This window comes from Tursiops truncatus, chromosome 3 (assembly GCF_011762595.2).
Source record: "Tursiops truncatus isolate mTurTru1 chromosome 3, mTurTru1.mat.Y, whole genome shotgun sequence".
Lineage (NCBI taxonomy): Eukaryota > Metazoa > Chordata > Mammalia > Artiodactyla > Delphinidae > Tursiops > Tursiops truncatus.
In genome coordinates this window covers 155,900,522-155,910,451 of record NC_047036.1, presented here as the reverse complement: position 1 = coordinate 155,910,451, position 9,930 = coordinate 155,900,522, and positions in this window count along the sequence as shown.

Below are 9,930 nucleotides of genomic sequence, written 5' to 3'. Positions count from 1 at the left end.
TCAGCACTCTGAGATACGTAAAAGAGAATCCAGTTCCTTGGGCAGCCATGGGAAATTTTGGAAATTTGTACAAGTAGTCCCACTCTTTCCCTCCCAGGGAGACTTTGGGAACGGAGAGTTTTCTCAGGGTCAAGTGGTGCTGCGCCAGAACATCTTAGACTGTTCAGGCTGCTGTGACAAAATACCGTGGACTAGGTGGCTTATAAGCAACAGAAATTTAGTTCTCACAGTTCTAAAGGTTGAAAAGTACAAGATAAAGGCGTCAGGTGACTTGGTGTCTGATGAGCACTCACTTCTTGGTTCATGGATGGCTGTCTTTTTGCAGTGTCTTCATATGGTAGAAGGGGTAAAGGACTTCTCTGGGGCCTCTTTTATCCTATTCATGAGGCCTCTACCCTTATGATCTAATTACCGCCCAAACCCACCATGTCAAATACCAACACATTGGGAATTAGGCTTCAACGTATGTATTTGTGGGAGAGACACATTCAGTCTATAGTATGGGGGTAGAGCATGTCAGGAGAGGGCATTTCCTTTTTCCTTACTGGCATTGATATGACTGGTTTCACACTCACCCAAGATGCAAAAGCCTCTTAACTACTTTCTGCATTTTTCATAAAGTAAATTGATTTGGGTATTGTTGACTTGGTGTGCCTGCGGGGAAAAAGATTTTCTAATGATTCATATTCTGGTTTCTTCCTCATGTCACTAGACTACAAAATTTCTTAAATTCTTTATTTAAAGTTATCATGGAAAATTTGAAATCTTAACAATGATAAGGATAATTACATAATTAACCCTGTCAAAAGTACCCATTACAAGGCTTCAGTGATTCTCATTGTTCTGCTTTTCATTTTCAACTATCAACTCTGATTATCCTGGTGGCATATTAAATATAAGATATAAGATGTTTTTGTTTGTAAGAAATTTAGTACTTTAGTACCTTTAGTATCTTGTGGATGAAGAGAAGAATTAATGAAAATATCATTCTCACACGTAATAAAATACTGTACAAATATTTTAAAACAGCATATAAAACCCAGTTAGATAGTGTTTTATGCTTGAAATTCTTGAGTTCTACAATCAACAGATATTTCACATGATATAACATTTTAGGTCTAATATTTACCTGGAGAATCAAAAGTGACAATGAATGAATATATTTAATGTTGTATAAATGGCCATAGACTAGGTTTGGTACGGAAAATGTGAAATAAACTAGATATTCCCAAGCCATTTATTGTGAAAACAAACACAAGGGAGGAAGAAAAGACATTCAATTTTAAGGGTAACTGATAAAAAGTCCAGATGAAAATAATATTCAGGCTTCACAGAAGAACAGAGCTTTCAGCATCTAATTAAAGTTTTCTGCCCATTGGACACGGCATAGCAAAGCTATAATGAGGGAGAGAGAAAGCCATATATGTAATGAGAGTCCTTTAGGCAGTGAAAACCTCAGATTTGAAAAATCTCAAGAAGCAGAAAATTGTAATCTAGGACTTGATGATTTATGTACACTTTTCATGTAACAAAGAATCCCCAGATTAATGAGAAGAAGAAGACACAACCTATTGGAGAATGGAGGGAAATAGTAATTTGTAGAAACAAGATGACTCTTCATTTGGCTGAGCAGAAATTGGAACAAAACGTACATGGAATATTTAACTCCCATGAGAAGGTCCTCAAGATGCTTACCAAAACCCCACACTTTCGGTTTGAAATTGACCACTCTTAGCCCTGGATCAAAGCATTCCACCCATGGACCCTAATAAAGGCATGGGCCCCCGGTGCTGCCCTGCTCTCCCTGCCTGCACCCTGCCTTAACCTCCCTGCATGTATCCTCAAGGTGAGCCACGTATTTCCACCAGGACCTGTGAGTAATAAACTTCACTATTTCAGTTCCCTAGTGGTGTTTTCTTGAACCCTCGATGGCCAGCTGACACCTTGGGGGCTCTAATTAACAAATGTTAATTTAACAAAGTCACAACACTTTGCTTCCAAATCTTCTTATAAAAAACCCTTCTCCCCTAGTTTTTGTTGGTAGAGTGCTCCAGCCACTTCCAGTGTAGCACAGCTCAATTGGGATGGATGTATTCTCAAAAAAACGCTTGAAAAACTTAACATGCCTCAGTTTGTCTTTTTTTGTTTTGTTTTTGTTTTTTTGTGCGGTACGCGGGCCTCTCATTGTTGTGGCCTCTCCCGTTGCGGAGCACAGGCTCCGGACCCGCAGGCTCAGCGGCCATGGCTCATGGGCCCAGCTGCTCCGCGGCATGTGGGATCTTCCTGGACCAGGGCACAAACCCGTGTCCCCTGCATCGGCAGGTGGACTCTCAACCACTGTACCACCAGGGAAGCCCTCTCAGTTTGTCTTTTAACACACTATATACTGCAATTTATTTAATTAGTTCCTTTTCATTGTGTCTTCAAATTTCGTCCATTTTTTTCTCACATAAAGAATCCTCCCGTGAAGACACAGACTCCCTATAATTGGGGACCTGGCACCTGTGGTCTGCCTTCCTGAGGTCAACCACCTGTCTAGCCGTCTTCCTGGTGCCCGATTCAGACTTGCTGATTTAGCACACGGAAAAGGAAACAGAGCTGCTGATATGGAAGGCACCTGAGAGCTTAAACCCGGGATCCACATGTCTTCTTCAGTTTCTCTTTCTCCTGAACCCCCGGTTTACAGTATGGCAAATTTTCTTGTTTCTATTCACCCCCATTATTTTTTTAATTTGCTTTGAGAGACAGGGATCGCGTTCACTGGTAACTCTAGATACACATTCTTAACTCTTCATAAACCACCCAAGCAATGCACAATCACTTTTCCTCTCAATCTACAGTTCTGAAGCAGTGAAAGTCCTCTTTGTTCAGTTTGGAATCGCACATGTTCTTTGGACCAATTGCAGTGTCCAGGGGAAAGGGGGAACCCTTGTTAGCTGAGCCTTTGGACATCTTCGGGCAGATTGCTCTGATTGGTTCCTCCAGGCATCCCTGTGATTTGTCTAAACTTCAGGTCAGGAAGAAACTGAGGCTAGATACAGTGTATTAATGAAAGAAAGAGGGCAAGGGGACAGGGAAGGTAGGGGAAGGAAGGGAGGGAGAGAAAGAGAGAAAGGAAATTAATGAAATACAAGAAAAAAGACACAAAATACATCTCATAAGGTTAAAACTTTCAATATTTTGCTATTTTTTCTGCATGTTTGTATTTTTATGAATTGGCTTTGGTCATAATTTTTAAAAAAGAACAGAAAAACCCATAAAAATGAACTCTATAAAGATGCACCTGCTGTAGGGAACATCTTTTTAAAGCACTCTTGGTAGAGCCACCTCAACCTTTTGGTTTATGATTGGTTGATGCCCTGTAGGAGGACTATCCAATCAGAGTGGGTATTTCCTTCTTGTCCAATCAGAACAAGGCTTTCAGGAGTCCTCATCTGAATATAGCAACTATAAATAGGCCACTCCTGCCCCCAACCTGACACTTTCCCTTCTGCAGGGCTGGGCTTGTTTGCGCTTTAGTTTTGGGGTTCTGCTAGTTCCCAAAGATAGAGTGCCACTGCAGCAGTGAGGAGAGGAACAGGAGAATCACAGTGGCGGCAGCAGGAAGGGCTGCCCCACGGGTGCATGAGGTGCTGGAGCAGGTTCCATGTTGAGAACTTTCCTAGGTCCAAGTGTTTCCCGGTCTCCCGAGGTCTGGTGCCTTGGAAGTCTCCTTGTTAATGTCTGTGAACGTGTCGCATGGGGGCCACAGGCAACCACAAGCCCTGGACAGTGTCCTCTGGAAGGCAGGAAGAATACCTTGTGACGTGTGTGTATTTTCCTTGAACCGCTGCTGGTTGTAAGGGTCCTTCTTGCAGGTACTGCCTAGTGTCTCAGCTAGTTCTGCTGGGGACAGAGGTGTCAGTCCTGGTTGAGAGGAAGGAGGTTTCACTGGCTCCTCGTTGTTCTAGGAGCACTAGATACATCCCCCTCGGATCCTGCTGGGCCTGGGAGCCACCTTGTCCTGTCATAGGGCCTCTGGTCAATCTGGGGAGGAATGAGCCTATTTGGCTGCCTTGTGTTCATAGATTGTGGGAAACACCTGATGGGTCTCGTTCTTCAGTTAAGTGGGAGAGCTAAGGCACCCTGCTACTTTTCCTTTTCACTGCCTTTCAGAGTTCTGCTTTGAGTAATTCTTATGTTATTTCCAGGGTTTGTAGTTGTGCTTGGTAGAGAGGAGCAAGGAAGGAGGAAGACGTGTCTACTCTGACTTGTCCAGACTGGAAGTTCCTACTCCCCGTCTTGTTTGTTTATTCAGGATTCTTCTCACATCCTAAACTAAGTTATCTAAGTTGGATTTGAAGTTTCCTCCAACAAGGCAGTCATAAAATTTACTTCCTATAATTTTTGGTTGCATGATCCAACCAAACTCACCACCCTTGATCATTTGCTGCTACATGACCCCCATGCAGCAAAACCACACAAGTTACAGGATGCTAGAAAAAAGAGGCAAGCTGCTGCCTTCCATCCAAATAGAGTAACATTAGCATATCACTCACAAGCCCTCAGCACTTTTCATCTGACATAAAAATTAGGGCTCCTCTGGTGGCGCAGTGGTTGAGAGTCCGCCTGCCGATGCAGGGGACGCGGGTTCGTGCCCCGGTCCGGGAAGATCCCACATGCCGCGGAGCGGCTGGGCCCGTAAGCCATGGCCGCTGAGCCTGCGTGTCCAGAGCCTGTGCTCCGCAACGGGAGAGGCCACAACAGTGAGAGGCCCGCGTACCGTAAAAAAAAAAAAAAAAAATTAGGGCTCCTCAAATAGATCTCCACTCTCTTTGCTGCTACTTATGTACTATATAAAAAGTTGTATTCTCAATTCCCATCTGATTCTCCTTCAGCCATTCAGATTTCACCTGGCTTCTTGGTTGGAGCCTGGCTTCCTTCATCAGCAACTGTGTTCTCTCCACCTATTGCTAAACCTGATGGGTTTTTTTCCCACAACCTCTAGCACTGTGATACGTATTATTTTCACAACTTTCAACAAATGTTAGGAAATTTTAAAATATCACAACACTTAGTTTAACTTCCTAAATTTTTAGGAAGGACTGAAATTTAGGCCTGCATTATTTTTTTTACGGAAACCAATCTTAGAGAGATTTTAGATTATTAGAAAGGTATGAACAGTGTAGAGAAACAGAAGGAGAAATAGAAAAAAATAAAAATTAAAAGCAAAAATTAAAAGTTGTTGCTATCAGTTTCTCTACACTGCTGGTCAGTCTGTGTGTGGATCTTGATTTCCATATCAGTCAGTAGGTAACCACTATCTGCTTCCTGTTGTTACATAGTAGATTGTATTTTCTAATCTATAGTGGCAGAAAGCAGGTCAGTGTTTTCCTGAAGACCAGCAGAAGGCACAGGAGAGAAATGACAAAGGGAGGCAAGGAAAATTGGGGGATGATAGATATATTCATTATGTTGACACTTTCACTGGTTATATGTATGTATAAAACCATTTTAAAGCCCCCCAAGAAAACATATCAAGTAGTTTATTTAAAAAATGAAAACTACATAGGGACCTCAAATCTTCATATTATAGTGGAGTAGAAGACCTCAATCACATCTTGATAAAATGTTTCCCAGGTATAGCTTCATATACAGCATGGAGTGAACAAGAAGAGACAAAAACCTAAAACCAGCATTCTAAGGGCAATCAGTGAAAGCCCGATCAGGAAAGACCACCAGGGCCAAAGTCAGATTTAGTGATTCCATGCAGTTGAGGGAAGGCATCCAGACAAGAGGGGGAAGGGAATCATCATTTGTAAGTTGTACGTTCCCATTGACGGATTCTGAGGATGGTCCAGGGAAGCAAAGGACAGTTCTGGATTAATGGTGTGTCTGGGGTAAGATTAAGAGAAGCAAGAGTTAACCAAAAATTGGATGTGGTCATGAGGCAAGGGTGGTTTAGCAATTGTATATTCCAGGCATTGCATGGTATAGTAAAGGAGATCTGAAACATCACTGTTATAAAACAGGAGTCATTAAAACATGGGGTGGGGGACTTCCCTGGTGGCACAGTGGTTAAGAAACCACCTGCCAATGCAGGGGACATGGGTTCAATCTCTGGTCTGGGAAGATCTCAAATGCCACGGAGCACCTAAGCCTGTGGGCCCAACTACTGAGCCCGCACGCCACAACTACTGAATCCTGCGCACCCTAAAGCCCATGCTCTGCAACAAGAGAAGATGCTGCAATGAGAAGCCCGCGCACCACAACGAAGAGTAGCACCCTCTCACCGCAACTAGAGAAAGCCCACGCGCAGCAATGAAGACCCAAGGCAACCAAAAAAAAAAAAAAAAAAAAGGCAGGGTGGGGGGTACTTGGGCATTTCACAGCTGCTGCATGGCCTTGGGCTAAACAGTGTTACTCATTAACTTTGCAGCTAGATGTATCTGTATCTGTCCTCCCCACATGTTATCAGCAGAGATGACTTGTGTCTGTTTTTATTTTACAGTCCTTGTTGATTTATACACTTTTATATCTGACACCAATTCAGCCTTAAGAGGAAGGCAAAGGGTCAGCTGATCAGGGAGGAAAGATGTGCTGTTTTACGGCTTCAGGGAAAGTAGAGAAGGCATTGGGCTGGAGCAAGGCAGGATGTTGGAACTGAGATTCTTGGATACAGCCAGAAACTTCAAGGGGCCATACAATCATTAAAATTATAGACTGGAGGAAAAAAATGCCCATTCACTCAGGAGACAAAAAGATGCCTTACTTTGCCGTGATTACTGCACTGTGTCTCCCCAAAGATAACATTACACTGCACATATTTTGTTTTGTGGCTAAAATTAGCCTCACTCAGTTCCTCTGAGAAGTCACAGGACAGGACTGCTATTCCCCTTGTGCTGATCCAGCGATAGAGGTTGCTTTGTGTCATAGAAGTCCCAGAAGGAGAGGAGATTGTGCTTTTGTAAAAAAAAAATAATATATATATATATATAGTTCAACTAACAATGGCTGAAAACATCCCAAATGTAACACTGTTTCCTGCAGTTATTTCTTTGCTTTGCATCTCCTTCTTAGAGAATTTTAGGCAAATTTTCTGGTCAACCTTCGGGAAATAGCATAAATTGAAAGGAAGAGAAAACAAGCCTGATTTAGGAAAAAAGGAAATTGCAAGTGTGACATGAGCAGCCTATTTATATAACCTGTATTCAAATTAGGACTCCTAGAACACTTAATTCTGATTAGATAAGAAGGGACTATATCTCCTGAATGCCAACCTTGATTGAAAAATCTTCCTACCTGGCATCAATCAATCAGAAAACAAAAGATTGTGCTGGCTCTACCTTGAGTACTTTGAAAAGACTGTCTCTTACAGCACATACATTTCTGTAGAGTTCAGTTTTAGCTATTCAAAGTTGGTGTTTTTTTTAATCATGACTTAGAACAAGGCATAGAAATAGACGCATGCAGAAAAACAGTTGAGCAAGGTATGAAAACAGTATAAATCTTTTGAGATGTTATGAACTCAATTACTATTGCAAGTCAGTCTACATATTTCAGTGGGTTCTTTTCTCTGAATATTCTCCTATTTATTTCTTTTTTCCTCTCTTCTGGCCTTTCTCTTTCCTTCTTTCCTTTTTTTTTTTAACATCTTTATTCAAGTATAATTGCTTTACAATATTGTGTTAGTTTCTGCTGTATAAGAAAGTGAATCAGCTATATGTACACATATATCCCTATATTCCCTCCCTCTTGCATCTCCCTCCCACCCTCCCTATCCCACCACTTTAGGTGGTCACAAAGAGATTTTATCATGGATGATGTTGGATTATGAGAAATATTTTTCTTGGTATCTTGATGCATTTATTTTCTTTTTTCTTTTATTCTACTTATATTGTGTGTTATATCAATTGGGTTTGGGGATGTTAAAACAATCTTGTATTCCTGGGATAAACCCCACTCACATGTATACACACATACACCCATTACCCCACTCAAAATAAAGAACATTTCCATCACCCCAAATTTTCCCTCATGCCCCTTGAATCCTTACACCCCATGGACAAACACTGTTTTGATTTCTGCCACCAAGTTTAGTTTTGCCATTTCTTGAAATTCATATACATGAAACCATACATTATGTTTTCCTTTGTATCTGACTTCTTTCAGTCAACAGTGTTTCTCAGATCAATCTATGTTATTATTATGTGTATAAGTATTTTGTTTTTGTTGTTGCTGACAAATATTCTGTGGTAAAAACAAGTGACAAGACACTCATTTATTTTCCTGATTATAGACACCTGGTCTGTGTGCCATTTTAGCCTTCTAAAAACATTCTTTCATAAGTGTTTTTCTCGACATATGCTGTAATTTCCTTTTTTTAAAATTTTATTGGAGTATAAGTTGTTTACAATGTTAGGTTAGTTTCAGGTGTACAGCAAAGTGGTTCAGTTATACAAGTACATATATTCATTCTTTTTCAGGTTCTTTTCTCATACAGGTTATCACAGAATATTGAGTAGATTTCCCTGTGCTATAGAGTTGGTCCCTGTTGGTTATCTATCTTATTCAATATGTATAGTAGTGTGTGTGTATTCAAACAAGCTTCTGATTTATCCCTCCCCCACATCATGTTTCCCCTTTGGTAACCATATGTTTCTTTTTAATATCTATAAGTCTGTTTCTATTTTGTAAATCAATTCATTTGTTTCCTTTCTTTTTTAAATTAGATTCCACATATGAGTGATATCATATGATGCTTGTCTTTCTCTGACTTACTTCACTTAGTATGATAACCTATAGGTTGGTCCATGTTACTGTGAATGGCATTATTTCATTCTTTTTATGGCTAAGTAATATTCCATTGTATTTATATATGTACCACATCTTCTTTAACCATTTTTCTGTTGATGGACATTTAGGTTGCTTCCATGTCTTGGCTATTTTAAATAGTGCTGCAGTGAACATTGGGGTGCATGTATCCTTTCAAATTATGGTTTTCCCCAGGTATATGCCCAGGAGTGGGACTGCTGGATCATATGGTAGTTCTATTTTTAGTTTTTTAAGGAACCTCCATACTATTCTCTATAGTGGTTGTACTAATTTACATTCCCACCAACAGTGTGGAAGAGTTCCCTTTCCTCAACACCCACTCCAGAATTTACTGTTTGTAGACTTTTTGCTGATGTCCATTCTGACCAGCATGAGATGGTACCTCATTGTAGTTTTGATTTGCATTTCTTTAATAATTAGTGATGCTGAGCATTTTTTCATCTGCTTTTTGGCCATCTGTATATCTTCTTTGGAGAAATGTCTAGTTAGATCTGCCTATGTTTTGATTGGGTGGTTTTCTTGACATAGAGCTGCATGAGCTGTTTGTAAATTTTGGAGATTAATTCTTTGTTGGTCACTTCGCTTGCAAATATTTTCTCCATTCTGTGGGTTTTCTTTTTGTTTTGTTTATGGTTTCCTTTGCTGTGCAAAAGCTTTTAAGTTTAATTAGGTCCCATTTGTTTATTTTTGTTTTTAATTTCATTACTCTAGGAGGTGAATCAAAAAAGATATTACTGTGATTTATGTCAAAGTGTGGTCTGCCTATGTTTTCCTCTAAGAGTTTTATAGGGCTTCCCTTGTGGCACAGTGGTTGAGAGTTCACCTGCCGATGCAGGGGACACGGGTTCGTGCCCCGGTCTGGGAAGATCCTACATGCCGCGGACTGTCTAGGCCCGTGAGCCATGGCCACTGAGCCTGCACGTCTGCAGCCTGTGCTCCACAACAGGAGAGGCCACAACAGTGAGAGGGCTGCGTAAAAAAAAAAAAAAAAAAAACATAGATTGGTTGAATGGGTAAAAAGACAAGATTCATCTGTAAGCTATCTGCAACAGACTCTCTTTAGATCTAATGACATACATAGGCTGAAAGTAAAAGGGTGGAAAAAGGTATTCTACA